This window comes from Tamandua tetradactyla, chromosome 1, assembly GCF_023851605.1.
Source record: "Tamandua tetradactyla isolate mTamTet1 chromosome 1, mTamTet1.pri, whole genome shotgun sequence".
NCBI lineage: Eukaryota > Metazoa > Chordata > Mammalia > Pilosa > Myrmecophagidae > Tamandua > Tamandua tetradactyla.
The window spans coordinates 155,631,905-155,648,686 of NC_135327.1; the positions used below are offsets into that span (position 1 = coordinate 155,631,905).

General features: G+C 36.7%; 1 protein-coding gene across 1 annotated transcript in view; it reads left to right on the forward strand.

Moving 5' to 3' along the window:
- TES (testin LIM domain protein) overlaps positions 1-16,782 on the forward strand; it is an 86,566-nt gene that overhangs the window by 30,821 nt on the left and 38,963 nt on the right. The window lies entirely within an intron of this gene.

Sequence of the window (16,782 nt, forward strand, 5' to 3'; positions counted from 1 at the left end):
CTCATAACATACTGGAAAAACCATAGTTGCATCATTTAGAAATAAATTGCTACAATAGTTAAAAGATTGTGAGAGCTGATGACATTTATTTAAATTTACATGGTGCTCACAGTTCTCTTAGTATTCACAGAACTTTTCCATAACTGTTTTCATGATTGAGTAAAGCTAAAAGAACCTTCATTGCTTATTCCTAAAAGGTTTTATCTACCCAGGGAACATGCTGCCATAGAGAGTCATTGCACAAATAGTATTCAATACTCATTGCATTCATCCACAAAGAAATATTTATTTGTAAAATTATTCTTTCCAAGATGTACAAAGATCCCAAGTCAATTATCCCAATAAATTCCAGTATCACAGTGTCTCATACATCTTTTCATAATCCTGTCTTTTACATCACATGTTCTATGCTTGTCTAGGAAAGCAGTGAGTATATATTTAGCATCATTATTTACATTTAACATTCACTTGTGAGAGAAACAGATAATATCTTTATTTTCTGCTTTTAACTTCATTTCTAAATTTACCCAACAATTCATCAGGGATTACTCAGTGTTCTGATTTAGATTAAAAATAAATATTATGACATGTTTGTGCTGGTTTGAAATGATTTATGTACCCTAAAAAAGACATTTTTAATCCTAATCCCATTTTGTAAAAGCAGCCATTTCTTCTAATCCCTATTCAATACTGTCTGTTTGAAACTGTAATTAGATCATCTCCCTGGAGATGTGACTCAATCAAGAGTGGTTGTTAAACTGGATTAGGTGGAAACATATCTCCACCCATTCGGGTGGGTCTTGACTAGTTTACTGGAATCCTATAAAAGAGAAGACATTTTGGAGAATGAGAGAGATGCAGAGAATGCTGCAGCATCACGAAGCAGAGAGTCCACCAACCAGCGACCTTTGTAGATGAAGAAGGAAAACGCCTCCTGGGGAGCTTCATGAAACAGGAAGCCAGGAAAGAAAGCTAGCACATGACACCATGTTCACCATGTGCCCTTCCAGCTGAGAGAGAAACTCTGACTGTGTTTGCCACGTGCATTTCCACTTGAGAGAGAAACCCTGAACTTCATTAGCCTTCTTGAACCAAGGTATCTTTCCCTGGATGCCTTTGATTGCACATTTCTATAGACTAGTTTCAATTGGGATATTTTCTCAGCCTTAAAACTGTAAATTAGTAACTTCTTAAATTCTCTTTTTAAAAAGCCATTCCTCTCCTGGTATATTACATTCCAGCAGCTAGCAAACTACAACAATGTTGGTGTCATCATATGGACTTTTCTCAGTCAGTACCAAAAATATGTTTTTTTCCTAGAGTATAAAAGTGAATATTTTGTGCTAGAAATTGCCTTAAGATTATAAAGGGCACAGTGAATAATAACACTTCTTGAGTCTTAGTTTAATGAGAAAAGAAAATTGGGTTGATTATAGATTTTCCCCAGGAGTTTTCAAATTTGAGCTTGTAAAGAAAAGTCCTGTTTTATCTGGTCATAGGAAATATGTTCTGAAGCTCTCTGTATCCAGATCCTCCCTAACATGGAGAAGCTGGTCTAAGAGGATGAATCTGGAGTGTTGCAGAGAGAAAATGGAGCAGGGGGGATGCAGGGGGAGGGTGTGAGGAGAGAGAGAGAGAACAGAGTGAGAGAGAATGAATTCTAATATTCATATTTCTCTTTAGTCATCTGCAAATCCAGGGCCAACTACACTTCCCTCACTGTTAATGAAGCCAACATCAACCTCACAGCTTAAACTACTTTACATTGTGATTCTACCATATGCAATTAGAGAATGGCAAGACATTCAGAAGTTATTACCCGAAAGTGCGAGCTACAAAGGAAAGATCTTAAAAGGTGTTTCTTTTGGTGTGGAAGGCAATGATAAAATAGTAATCCTTGGAAAATGATATGGAAGTAGTTGATTATGTCTCCTCCACATTTCTGTTAGGGCACAGGCCATGTATACTGACCCGGAACTTAAGAGGATTTTGCAGCAAATATCTGTGTATTGGAGGGTATTGGTAATTTATTGAAGCCTTCAATAAGTTACCACCAGACGGAGACAAGCTTGGTTCCAAACTGGCACTTGAGGAAGAAGAAAGAGCCCAGCAGGGTGGATCAACAACTTTGTTAAAAGCAGTTCTTTCTCCCTGTGTCCAGAGCCCTCATTAGTACAAAGTCAAAAACAAAATCATGTCTACTGCCTAATTACAAAGGCTGAATCCTTTGTCTTATATTGAATATAGTGTGTTGTCTTCGAGTGGCACTTTCAGGGAGGAGTCAAGAGAAATAAGAAGGTTTAACTACTATAAATCACCAAATTATTTCTTGTGTACTTTGTACCCGACAAAGCCATGAAATTTCCTTCTTCTCAAAAGCCCTCATTTCAAAATGCAATCACCAAAGATCAGCCTAGGGGCAGGGTGAAGTTATGTATTTTCTCTGGCTATTCTAAGATGGTAGCCTAGAATGTCATTACATGGAGGCTAGAGAGGATATACAGAAACTGGAACCTGTTGCTAAGAGATAAAAACTAGCAATATTGGCTAAAAATAACAAGATTTTAGTTAACAAGTGGCAGATTGCATTTTCCAAAGATGGCCACAAAAATAACTCCCATACCACATTCTTGCTATGAGATATTGATATTCCTACCCTTGCATAGTGAGATCTATATTCCCTTGATCTGGGTAGACCTTAGCAACCACCTTGATATAAACTAAATTGAGTGCAGGTAGTGCTGTGTGACTTACAAGGCTAGTTCAGAAAAATGCCAAGCATTTTCTTTTTTCTCTCCTGGGACATTCATTCTTGGAACCCAGCTACCATACTGTGAAGAAGCTCAAATTACTACTTACAGTGAGAACTCAAGGAGAGGCCATATGTAGATGTTCTTTCTGATAGTCCTTGTCAACAACCAACTTCAGTCAGACACATGAAGACACCTCCAGATGATTCTAGCATCCAACCAATGACTCACTTCCAGCCTTCTTTTTTTCCAAAGGAAGACCAGAAATCATAGAACAGATACAAGCCTTTCCCATTTATACCCTTTCCAAATTCTTGGCCCGCAGAATTTCTAAACTTACTAAATGTAAATTTGGGGTTGTGTGTCACAAAGCAATAAATACTACCACAGATTTTGGGTCCTGGAAGTAGGGTATACTTCCTGACAAAAATAAAAAATCTAAAGCTTGTGTCATTGGCTGTGGGCAGAAGGGAGCAGAAGCTCAAAAAGCCTTGAGGATACTATTTGAAAGCCCAAAAGGCATCTAAAAGTGGGTTAACAGAAGCTAAAAGACCCTTGAGGAGTCTGTTAGCGTGGGATTAAAGAAAGTATGGAAAATTTTATTAGAACCTGGAAAAAAGGAAACAAGTATGATGTAGTGGCAGGAAGTTTGCCAAGGCTGTTTGTAGTAATGTAGAAGGTAGGAACTATAGCTAGAACTTGATTTCAGAATATTGAAAGTGCCACCTGACTTCTTCTCACTGCCTATGTGAAAATGTGAGAGCAAAGAGATGAATTAAGGAATAAACAATTAAATGTAAAGGAATTGATAATTTCTGGGTTCAAAAATAAAATGTTCTCATGTTCAGCATCTCCAGACAGAAAATTATTCTTAATTTAAGAATTAATAAATAGCTCTGGGGAAAAGATCACATCCAGTGTAGTGTGAAAGAGCCATTATAAAGACTTCAGAAAGATCTAACACAGTGATTCGTATAGCCTTCCAGACAGACAGAAGTCCCCCTGAGGCTCTTAAGAGCGTGCCTAATAGGTCCTCTGCATTTACAGAATCCGAAAAGTTTGTCACATGGAATTCTCACACTGGGAGCAAAAGGTACAAAGGGAACTATCTCAAAGAAATTTATGGGTGTGGCTTTTACCTAATAGAGTAGATTATAAACTGGTGCATGAGAAACCCATTAGGTTTTTAATAGTTATAATAGTCTGGAATGAAGGCAACAGAGTCAGTACAAAATGCAAAGAGGCCTTTGGATCCCCAAATTTGCAGGTAGGAAGTGGGCTGAGAGAATGACTAAGATTCAAACATGGACTACTTTTATGGTAAAGGAAGAGTGACTCAGATAGCAGAACCAAGAGCGCAGAGGATGGAGCCAAGATTCTCGAAGAATAATGTTCAAACCACAGAATAGGAATGAAACCTAATCAAGGAAGCAACATGTCCTGGCTAGATTTCAGAAGTTTTCTGGACCAGTGTCTCTTATGTCCTTCCTGTTTTATCCATTTATTTTCTTATTGAGGTAAGAGTCATATAATATAAAATTAATCATTCAAAGTGAACATTTTAAAGGTATTTAGTTCATCCATAATGCTGGTTTGAAAGTATGTATGTACCCTAGAAAAGCCATGTTTTACTCAAAATCCCATTTCATGGAGGTGGAGTAATCCTTATTCAATACTGTATGTTTGAAACTGTAATCAGATCATCTCCCTAGAGATGTGATTTAATCAAGAGTGGTTGCTAAACTGGATTAGGTGGTGACATGTCTCCACCCATTTGGGTGGGGCTTGATTGGTTTATTGGAGTCCTGTAAAAAAGGAAACATTTTGGAGAATGAAAGAGATTCAGAGAGAGCAGAGCAGAATGATATAGCCACGAGAAGCAGAGTCCATCAGCCAGTGACCTTTGGAGATGAAGAAGGAAAATGCTTCCCGGGGAGCTTCATGAAACAGGAAGCCAGGAGAAGAAGTTAGCAGATGATGCTGTGTTTGCCATGTGCCCTTCCAGATGAGAGAGGAACCCTGACTGTGTTCACTATGTGCCTTTCCAGATGAGAGAGGAACTCTGACCGTGTTCACCATGTGTCCTTCCACTTGAGAGAGAAACCCTGAACTTCACTGAATCAAGGTATCTTTCCCTGGATGCCTTTGATTGAATATTTCTATAGACTTGTTTTAATTGGGACACCTCAGCCTTAGAACTGTAAACTAGCAACTTATTAAATTCTCCTTTTTAAAAGCCATTCTGTTTCTAGTATATTGCATTCCAGCAGCTAGCAAACTAGAACACTGTACAACTACCATCTATATCAAGGTCAAAAACATTTTCCTCATCCCAAGTGAAAAATACCATACTTATTAAGCAGTCACTCCTCATTATCCCCTTCTCTCCAAACCCCTGACAACCACTAATCTCCTTTTTGTCTCTATGGATTTGGCTTTTTTGGGCATTTAATATAAATGGAATTGTATGGAATGTGACCTTTCGTATGTGGCTTCTTTCATTTAGCTTAATGTTTTTGAGGCTCATCTACTTCATAGCATGTATGAGTACTACTTTCCTTCTTATGGCTGAATAATATTCCATTGTATCCATATATCTCATTTTATTCATTCATTCTTCTCTGTTGATAGACTTTTGGGCTGTTTCCATCTTTTAGTTATTGTAAATAGTACTGTTATTTCTCATTATTAAAAAAAAATTGTTATGGCCATTATAGTGGATGTGATGTGATATCTCATTGTGATTTTTATTTGCATTTTCTAATGACTAAATAATGTCGAACATCTTTTCATATGCCTATTGGCCATTTTTATCTTCTTTGGAGAAATGTCTATTCAAATCTTTTGTCCATTTTTAAATTGAGTTGTTTTTCTTTTGTTGTTGCTTAACCACTTTTGAATAGGATTGTCTATAGCAGGTATTCTATGATTGTCCCACCATATTTTGGCTGTGTTTGAGGGACAGATACCTTGTATTTTCGGCTTAGAGTTTTTCATATCAAGAGGAATAGTACCTAAAGAGGTGTACCTAAGTAACCACACATGAGGACCAGCATCCAAACCTATATATGTTTTAGATAACGGATGCTAAACATTGAGTTAAAGATACTTGAAGATTTTAGAGGATGAAGTATTTAGCATGTCAATAGGGCAAATGGTAGAATATTGTATTCTCCAAAAAGAACTCCAACACTATCTCCCATCCCACACACTCTTCTTAAATTGTGACTTTGATGCACTTCACATTGAGTGGTAGAGTCTGTATCTCCTCCCTTAAAAATCGGGCAGATCTTTGTGACTGCCTCAAATAGTACATCATGATGGAAGTGACACTATTCAACTTTGCTGTGAATAAGCCCAGACAGCTCATGGTAAGGTCTAAGGAACTGAGCCTCCCACCCATAGATGTTGCTGAGGTCCCAGCTGACAGCCAGCACCAACTGACCAGTCACGTGAATAAGCCATCTTGAAAGTGGATCTTCCAGTCCCCACACTAAGCCACCTCAGCTGTTATATGCAGCAGAGACAAGCTATCTCTGCCAATCCTACCCAAACGGAAGATTTGTGACCAAAATAAATGGGGGTTGTTGTTTGAACCCACTACTTTTGGAGTGGTTGGTTACAAAACAATAGATAATAGATTTCTGGGATCATTTAAAGCACTAGTTCCCAAATGGGGGCAACGTTGCTCCACAAAGGACGTACAGCAATGTCTGGAGACAGTTTTAGGTATAATGACCTGGGGGGTGGTGCTACTGGCATCAAATAGACAAAATCCAGAGATGCTGCTAAGCATGCTACAATGTACTGCACAATCCCTCACAACAAAGAATTATCTGTCCAAAATGTCAATAGTGCCAAAGATGAGAAATTTCTGCTTACAGTTTTCCCTAACATAAAAATGACAGGTTGATAGTTATTTTAAATCTGAAGCCTGAAAAAAGTTGTTTGTGGCTCATTCTTTTAACACAGTCCCAAATCCCCAATGCTCCAAAAAGGTACTGTCATGGTAGAACAGCTCTCCAGAAGTAGAGCACCAATCTCTGGGAAATTACCACAATGAATAAAAAAAGAGCCTCCGAGAAGTAAAAACCTAGTGCATGCAAAACAGAAAACCAAAGATCTAACTCCATTGACAGTAAAATTAGCTCAGATTTCCAATCCTGCAGGATATAGTATTTGCTGTGGATCAGTGACCATTGATTGCCTCCCATTTTTCCAAGTAGGAGTTTCATTGTGGCTTCCTTGCTTTTGCTCCCCACTTTGTACGGCTAAGCTGGCTGTTGGTTATATTTATAATTTAGCTCATTTGAGCAGAATCATGATGAGCCATATCTAGATGAGTCTGATTGGGATGAATTTGCATCATCTGTGTATACTGGATTTGGAGCTAGACCCAGTAGCTATATTTGACCTGGGAAGTGATATGCATTTGTGTTTATAAGATACTTGTGTTTTAGCAAAGGGTGTGTGTGACATTTTAGAAATATCTATATAGAAAAAAAATGGTATGAGTATACAGGGCAGCCAAAGAATAGATGGCAATTACTATTTTTTATTTTATGTCTGGGACAGAGTCTCTCACTAGCTTCCCTGATCTTATTTTGGGTAACAGGGCTTTAAACCATATAGTTCAAAGAGGATTATCACAAGATAAATGTTTTTTCAATAGCTAATAGTGGAGAACAGTGGACTGGGGCTAGGAGTACACAATGGAACTAGTACATACCGTATTAATAGATCAGAGAGGTTTCCATGCTGTGCAAATATTGTGGCCAAAACTGTCTCTAAATCCATCAGGAGGACTTAAGAAAGTCTTCAATTTTTCCCTTGCTGGCAATATACAAATTAAGTAAAACCTATAGAATTAAAGGCAACATTTTTCATTGCCCATAAATGATGTGTTTTTATTTTCAATCTGTATTTCATGTTGGCATTGGAAATATCTTAGAAAAGCGAGAATATAAAATGAAATTAAATGAATCCTAATGAAAAAATGAAGCTATGTCACTTTCAAGTAAGAATAAAAATGAAGCAAAAACCTGTGAGGCTACCTCCAGGTAGTTTTATATTAAGCTGGACATTATTAAAATGTGAGCAAGAAGTAGGTAAATACATATCGAATTCACGGAAGCCCCAAGCAACATATTGTATCTTTTATTGTAATATAAAACACATAGATATAGAAAACCATAAAAAACAAATGTATGGCTTCATAGGTTTTTCTAACATGAGCTTCCTTGTAACCACCACCATGTCAGGAAATAGAAGTTTGCCAGTTACTCTTGAGTAAGAGTCCTGTCCTAGTGCTCCATGCCAATTATAACCCTCTGTTGTCCCCAGAAGTAACCATAAACTTGCCCCCATAATTACTATTATGGCAACTTCATATACCTTTTGAGGGTTTTATCATTTAAATGTGCATCTCTAAATACAATGATTTAATCTTGCTAAGTTTTGTAAAAATTGAGTATCTTAATCTACATTTTCTCCCTCTCTTTCCAGGTTATCCACTGAAATTGGGTCATTTGAATTGTAGAATTTACCAGTTTTGTTTTTGCTGATTTTGTATTCTTGGTGCAATTCAGCACGTTCTTCCGCTCTCAATATTTCCTGCCAATTTTGCAGATGGATCAGGTTCAGGATTAATCCCTTTGATAGCCCTATAGGTGGTGTTTGGCATATTATGTCTGGTTTTGTCTCTTTTCATGTTGTTAGCAGTCATTGATATTGATTTTTCATTGATGCCCGTTGTTCATTGAATGTTGAGTATGGAGTGTTATAAAATTCTACCAATTGACCATTTATTAGTTGGAATACTATAAAGAGGCATTTTATCTAATATTTGGTTACCCAGTGGTACAATTGATATTAAAAAGGAAGGATAAATGTTTGATTCTTTCTCTTAATTTACTAATTCTTCGATTAATGGGTTTCCTATCATCCTTCAAATGTGGCTAGTTCTTTTTATTATGTCACTATGAACTGATGGATCTTAACATATTTGATGAGTTTCAATCCATTCTGTAATTGTTACCATCACCAAAGCACCAATCGATCCATCTTTGGCTATTGGGAGAGTTTTTAAGCTGGCTTCTGACTTCTTTTGACATGACCGGATAGTTCTAATAGTTTCCTTGCTATCTAGTGTAACATCATGTGCTAGGCTAATGTGTACGTTCCTGCTTCAGACCTGGAATAATTTCTCATGAAGTCCCAGGTTTCCTTTAGTGACAAGTTTCATTTAGAGATTTCATTCTTAGCACTAGTGCTATTCATTGTTATCAGATTGGTTTTGTTTTTTAAGCCTTTTCTATGTACAGCACTAATATGTTACAGATAGATTGAATAGATAGATAATCAAATTGAAGATTACAGAGATATTTTCAACCTCTTTGCTATTTCAGCTGCTTCTACTCTCTTCCACATCTAGAATCCTGGTTCTCAAGGGCACAGGTGATGACAGCATTATAATAATATAAAACTAATTATTCATTGTTTTGCTTTATTTTACACATATAAGAGCGCATTAATAATCTAATAGTACCACCAATATGAATACTAAAGCATGTTAAAGGTTTTTTTTATATGCTCACCCCACTTTCTCTCCATTTTCTTTTAATTCTATCTATATTGTCAGAACGTACAGTTACTACATATTGCACTCTCTCCTTGTTGCTATTCAGTGTTAATTCTGTAGGAATCTATGTATCTATTGTTTACCTCCTTAATGTCTCTCCAATTATTTTGGTTATGTGAAGCTCATTCTCTACAAGATTCCTCAGGAAGGGTTTGTGGTCACAATATTTGCTGATTTCTTACATGTTAATAAAAATTTGTCTGTGCTCTTTGTACTTGAGAGTCACTTTTGTTGGATATAAAATCCTTGGCTCACACTTTCTTGATTTTCTTAAGTATGTTACTCCATTTTCTCATGATACAGAGAATTTCTGTTTTAAAAAGTCTGTTGCCAATATAATTTTCTTTCACTTGTAAATCATATGCTTTTTTTCTCCAGATACCCAGAATATTTATTTTTCCTTTTCTTCAAAGTCCAGTAATTTTAGTTCAATATGTCTTGGTGTTGATTATTCTAAGTTGATATTCCAGATATGCAGGATGATCTTTCAGTATGTAGCTTCAAATAATTTTTTTTTAATTCAGAAAAGTTTTCTTGAATCATAGTATTTGTTTTTCCCTTGGATTAGTTTTCTTCTTCAGGGACTCCTGTTATCCACTTGTCAATCTTCTAGCCTATTTTCATATTAATAACTTTCTCTCAAATACTTTATATTTCTCTCTTTTCTTTTAGACTTTAATTTTTTTTGCTTCTTTCTTAAGGCATTATCAAAATTTTGTCCTTGTACTCTTTTTAGTTTAATCATCATTTACATAATACTTTTCTTTAATTCTTTCTTGAATTCTGTCTTTTCACTTCCAAAATTTTCTAATTTGACTTATGTGATTATTTCATGACTTGAATTAAGTTTTTAATGTCTTTTTGATTGTTTTAAAATAAAAGCTTACAGTTTGTTCTGTTTTGTGGATACATCTTTCTGGTGTTCTTTCATTGTCTATAGAGATGCTGTTCTGTTTCCTTTTCTCTTTTTTCTTATGATAACTTTGTATGGGATTTGACCTTGATAATTTATTGTTGCTCATTTTATGTGAGATTAGTTTGCCTGAACTTTTATAATGAGGCAGGGTTCAGGAAAACTTGCCCACTTAGAACTCTTTCATGTCTTGTTTTGATGAAGTATAAAAAAAATAGCAGCTTGCTTTGGGGATTTCCTAACTCTAGTCCTCTCTTTGTCTATTGAACACTTGAAATGTGGCTACTGCAAGTGAAGAACTGTTATTTAAACTTCAGTTTTAATTAATTAAAAGTTAAATTTAATATTATCCATGAGGCCTAATGGATGGAGGTGGCCAAAGGGCACAATGACTGAGAAGCAGAAAGGTGAACTGTAGCATATCCATATGATGGACTATGGCACAGCTACAGAAAGGAATGCAATGAGGTGAATGAACCTTGAAAACATTATGTTGCACAAAATAAGCCAGAAACAAAAGGACAAATATTGTATGGTTTCTTTTAGAAAATACTTATAAGAAGATTGGCGCCTAGATTATAAGCTTCTATAGCAGTCACACTTATTCCTGGGCTTTGAGTGTTTCTAGATTCTAAGAGGCTGTGCTATATGTGCATAACTTGGTATTTCACTGGAACTTTGGATACCTGTGTGACACTTAGGACTCAGAGTTGGAGTTCTGCAGCTCTGAAAATCAGCATTCTACATACAGCAACTGTTAAAAAAAAAAAACCTGAAAAAGAGAACAGACTTCAATTAGAGATAAGAACAACACTGATCTGGTTGGGACTAAGGTAAATCAGAAGACAAGGTAAAGGATGACAGGATCTGTATTTAGAACTTCACCTACTGTATGAGACCTGTGCTGGTTTGAAAGGAAGAGGGCCCCCTAAGAAAAGCCATGCTTTAATATAAATCCCATTTCACAAAGGTAGAATAATCCCTGTTCAATACTATATGTTTGAAACTGTGATTGGATCGTCTCCCTGGATGATGTGATTTAGTCAAGAATGGTTGTTAAACTAGATTAGGGGATGACATGTCTCCACCCATTTGAGTGGGTCTTGATTGATTTACTGGAGTCCTATAAAAGAGGAAACATTTTGGAGAAAGAGATTCAGGGAAAGCAGAACGATGTAGCCATGAGATGCAGAGAGTCCATGAGCCAGCAACCTTTGGAGATGAAGAAGGAAAATGCCTCCCAGGGAACTTCATGAAACCAGAAGCCAGGAGAGAGAACTAGCAGATGACGGCGCCATGTTCGTCATGTGCCCTTCCAGCTGAGAGAGAAGCCCTGATTGTGTTTGCCATGTGCCTTCTCACTTGAGAGAGAAACCCTGAACTTCATCAGCCTTCTTGAACCAAGGTATCTTTCCCTGGATGCCTTTGATTGGACATTTCTATAGAGTTGTTTTAATTGGGACATTTTCTCAGCCTTAGAACTGTAAATTAGAAACTTATTAAATTCCCCTTTTTAAAAGCCATTCCGTTTCTGGTATATTGCATTCCAGCAGCTAGCAAACTAGAAAAGACCAAAGGAAGAGAGTTTTATTTTGTCCAAAACCTAAATATTCTGCAGCACACCATCTACCTCAAACTGTCTGGATAATTCATTTACACAACCCAAACATGGAGCCCACAATGGGAATGAGGGCCTGTAATTCTGTATGGCTTAATGTAATTCCCAGATACATCCCAGAGTATATTGGGAGATAATTAAAAGTATTGACAAAGTTCCTAGGGGGGAGAAAAAATATTCAATTATTAAACTTTCCCATCTGGGAAACCCTGGATATTCTCTTAAATACTGGGGACTTCCAAGTTTGTAGACCAAGGCCTTGAGCTTGAGGCTTGCTCAAGTAATTATGAAATTACTTAAGTAGCAGACAAGGTAAGCCTAACTACAATTATGCCTAAGAGTTACCTCCTAAGAACCTCTTTTGTTCTCCAGATATGGCCTCTCTCTCTTTCTCTCTCTCTAAGCCCAATTCTGCAAGTAAAGTCATAACTGTCCCCACTATTTGGGACATGACATCTAGGTGTGTGAGTTTTCCCTGGCAACATGGGACATTACTCCCAGGGATGACCTTGTCCCTGGGACCATGGGATCAACAATGCCTTCCTGATCAAATGGGGGAAAAGAAATGTAACAAAATAAGGTATCAGTGGCTAAGAGAGTTCGAATAAAGTTGAGAGGCTATTTTGGAAGCTACTGTTAAGGAAGCTTCAGCTAGATGTTGTTAATTGCCACAATTTCTCAAACCTTAACCAACATCATTCCTGTTAACCCTAAAGAACAGCCAGAGATCTATGAGACCCTACAGAAGTTTGCATGCATTAGGTTACTTTTCAGAAGCCTAAAACCTTCTGATGGTTCCTAGCTCAGATAAGTCCTGAAACGAGGTGCCAGTCTCTCCAAGAACATCAACTGATTCCATCCCCTTATCCCATATTGTCAGCACACCTTTTCAACATGAAAAAAGTTAGAATGGTATAACCCAATGACCCCTAAAGTCTGAGAGAAGGATCAAAGGAGAAAGAGGAATTAGAAGATAGGATTTAATGTATGAGTATGACAGCTGAATCATTACATTGATATTTCTTTTTAGTCTCCAGTATCCTGGAGCAGCTAGAATGAAAAACCTGAAATTATGGAACTATAACGAATCTCTGTTTCATAACAACTTATTAAGTGTACTTTGAAATGTATTGCTTTTTTGCATACATGTTATATTTCACAATAAAAAATGTTTTTTTTAAATGCCTATGTTCTGTTCAATTTTGATTTACCTTGAATCGTTTTCTCATTGTAGGACCGTTTCCTAGAAAAGACTCCTAGAAGGTCACTTTTGAGATGTGACAGCAGCTTTCTAGATTGCTCCAACACCTCAATCCTTCTTGTTCTTTTCTTTCCTGCTTTAAAATTAGCCTGTTGTTCTTTACAATGAATATGTGGAGAAAATCTCCAGTTTCCCGTACCTCAAATCCTTAATACATACATGCCTTGTGGCTATTTGTGCCTTTTCCTCATTCTTTTATATTTTGGGGTTTATGGAAACATCTTGTCACCTAGTTTAATTGTAAAGTTTGTATGTAGGTTTTGGTTTTGCTCCCTAGTTGCTCTTTTTATTTAGTTTGTTCTATCTGTTAATGTGGGTTCTCAAAGAGATTGAAAAAGTATGTTGTGCCTGCTGCTATGTTCTGAGAAGCCGTCGAATAATATGTTTTAAAATAAGGATGTTCTATTACGAAATCTTTCATGCTTATCATGGAATAGTTTTTAAAAGAATGAAGGAATTCCCATAGAGATACCAAAGACAAACCCTCGCAGACATTTTGTGTTATTTCCCTCATGTTTCTTTTCTATGTATGATATTTTTACATATATAGTTTTGAATATAACGTATATACAATTCTGTGTTCTACTGTGTTCCAGTAACATTATACTTCAAAAATGACCAAGAATTATTGTTCACTGTCTATGCTCTGATCAATCATGTGGATTATCCATTATTTACTTAGCCAATCTCCAATGACTGGTCATTTGAAAAAAATTTTCAGGTAATAGTTTGCTCTTGTAACTGTTTTTTAATAAAACTATCCCTTTAGAATAACTTGTAATTATATATAAGCTGCTACTGAGCAATATTAGCTATGTCAGCATCTCACCTCTGACCTCATAGTAAATGCAACCTCTTCAATTAAACAAGGTCAAGAGGGTGACTATTACTTGCAATCCGAAGACCTAATTGCAATTCATCTTCCAAGACTCAGTCAAGGATTACTTCTCTTTAAAAACTTCCCGAACCCTAGCACCATCCTCTCCCTGCTTCCTGTGTGCTTTACTCATTCTGGAATAAATACTTCATTGTTTTTATGTGCCTGCCACACCATAAAATCTGGAAATTACTTAAGGACAGAGGAAATGCCCTATGTATATTTATATTCCTCCAATGACCGTTGCAGTATTAGGTACATAATAAATGTTTAACACATTACCTTCATCAGAGATTTCAATTTGATAGCCTAGTTTGTCTGAATGGATATTTTGTTTGGCCTACATAGAGGATTGTGAGTGTGTGCATATGTCTGTAAAACCTAGTCTTTTTATTTATTTTTAATTGAAAAATATCTTTAAAAATATCCCCAACTTTTATCCCAAATATTAGTTTCCTCTCTATTGCTTGGTGAAAACAGAGTTAATCACTCATTTGACTGACATTTCTATCAGTTTTGTGGAGAAGCAAAGTCAAATATTTATTGAAATACCCTGGTATGCACAAGGAAAGATACAATTATAAGGAAACGTTTGTCCCCATAATTCCAGTCAAAATGCCCTTCTCAAGGTTAACAATGATCTTCTTGTTAAATCCAATATATTTGACCCTCCTCTACAGTTTGACATTGTTGACTTCCTTCTTGAATTTCTTCTCTTGGTTGCTGGGATTCCATTCCTAATTTTTTTCTTACCCTTCTGCGTAGGCCTCATCTCCTTTTTGGGTTGCTCTTGCTCAGCCTTGCTCAGCTGTTACTTTGATGTTCTTTTATTTTGCTGTCTTCCAGCCAGATCTCATTTCTATCCATGGCTTTCAATTATTTATCTATGTAGAAAGTTGACTTCTACGTAATTCTCTCTAGGCTAGGTCTTACCTCTGATGTTTATACTTGGATACTTCATTTCAATATCCCATCTATACCACTGAAACAGTTGGTCTAAAATTGTAACCTTTATCTCCACCTACCCCACCCCCAACAACAACTAAAAAGTACAACTAAACAAAACCCTGCTTCTTATTCTATACTCTTTCCAAACCATCCATATAGGTATTCAAGCCAGAAAACCACGTGCCAGTTTTGATTCATCCCTTTGCCATGAATTACATACATCTAGCCATCAAACTATGCCAGTCTATCTCCTTAAAACTCTAGTTTAACCCTTGAAAAACTGAATAAGGACTCAAATCTTATCTTCCTAACTTAGCAGTTATCCACATCAATTTTATTTTCTATGTATTTGGCATAATAATGATTCCAGATAGAAAACATGGAATTTCAACTCCCATCTTTTGCCATTGATACAGATATTAAGGAATGCTGGGAGGAAAAGAGGGAGAAGGACAGTATTTGATGGTAAGAACTATTTCCAGGTCTTTTACTTAGTGTCATCTCTGTTGCTCTACAAAATAAGGGCCCACAAACTTATGTTACAATATTTGTTTGATGACTTAAACTGTTTTACTGGGCATTTTCTATCTGTTAACCCCCCTGAAAAAGGCCGAATTGACTTGTCATTGCTGGACGTTAGGTTCCTGTATGCTTACACAGGACAATCTCTGTAACAGCCCAACCCTCTTAGGAATCTTTGGGGAAATGAGGTTGGAAGTTATATTTTAACTGAGAAGAAAAACTCATGATCCATTTTTATCATTCCATTTTTAGTTTATGAATGGGATAAGGAAAAATACACATTATAAATCAATGTTCTCTTGAAAAATGTTAATAGCCAAGTGGTAAGCAAAGGGTTGAAAGTGTTGATTGAAATGAATTTTGATGTTTTAAATTACCGAATTTCCAGAGGCAGAGGAGAGACAGCTGGACCCAAACATGTGTATTATTTTGGATTAAAAACAAACAAACAAAAAAAATTAAAAGGAGACACAGATCAGGAAGTCAACCTGTTGGCTGGCCATTATCATTTTCTGTTCTTCATTCCTGCACTCTGAAGAAAATTGACTCATTCTCTTTTATTTTGTAAAAATGCTGTGTATCTGGTCTCAGTCATGCTGAAGACATTGCTTAAAGACCTACCGCTAAGCTCCGCCGTCCACAAATTGTGAGACATGGAGCGGGCCCCTGCACTCTCAAGTCCTCAGTCGTCCTTCGTTTTAGTAACTGCAAAACGAAGCAGTTAGACTCAATAATCCCTAGGATCCTTCTCAGATCCAAAGATCTGATGGTATTTATTTTAATTGCTCTAGAATGAGCCACGAAATGGATCAAACTCCGGTTCTGCACCGCTGTCGTGATAACAGTGACACTCTGCTTCAGCAAAGCACATGACACACGACAGGCCTCACACCACCTCACATTGCAGGGACAAAAGGTGAAGGAACCTTCACTTCCAAAGAACTGAGACCACGTGTGTCTCTGAAGCGATTCATATTATCTTCGCTTTTGAACAACTGAATGCTCAGAAAATATATTAATATATCAACCTTCATTTCTCTTCAGGCTGCGAGATAAAGTGCCTTGCCGGTGCCCCGGTGTACGGCGAAAAGCATTTGAGAAAAAGCCACCATCACAATAAAAAGGTGAAATTAGGGTCCAAAGTTCATCCCAGAGATCCCTAACAAATTCTGCAATCTCTTGTCCTTTTCTTTGCCCTGAAAGTCAACCAGAAAGCTAGTTTTGGCATAAGTACTTCCCTTGGTAAATCAAAG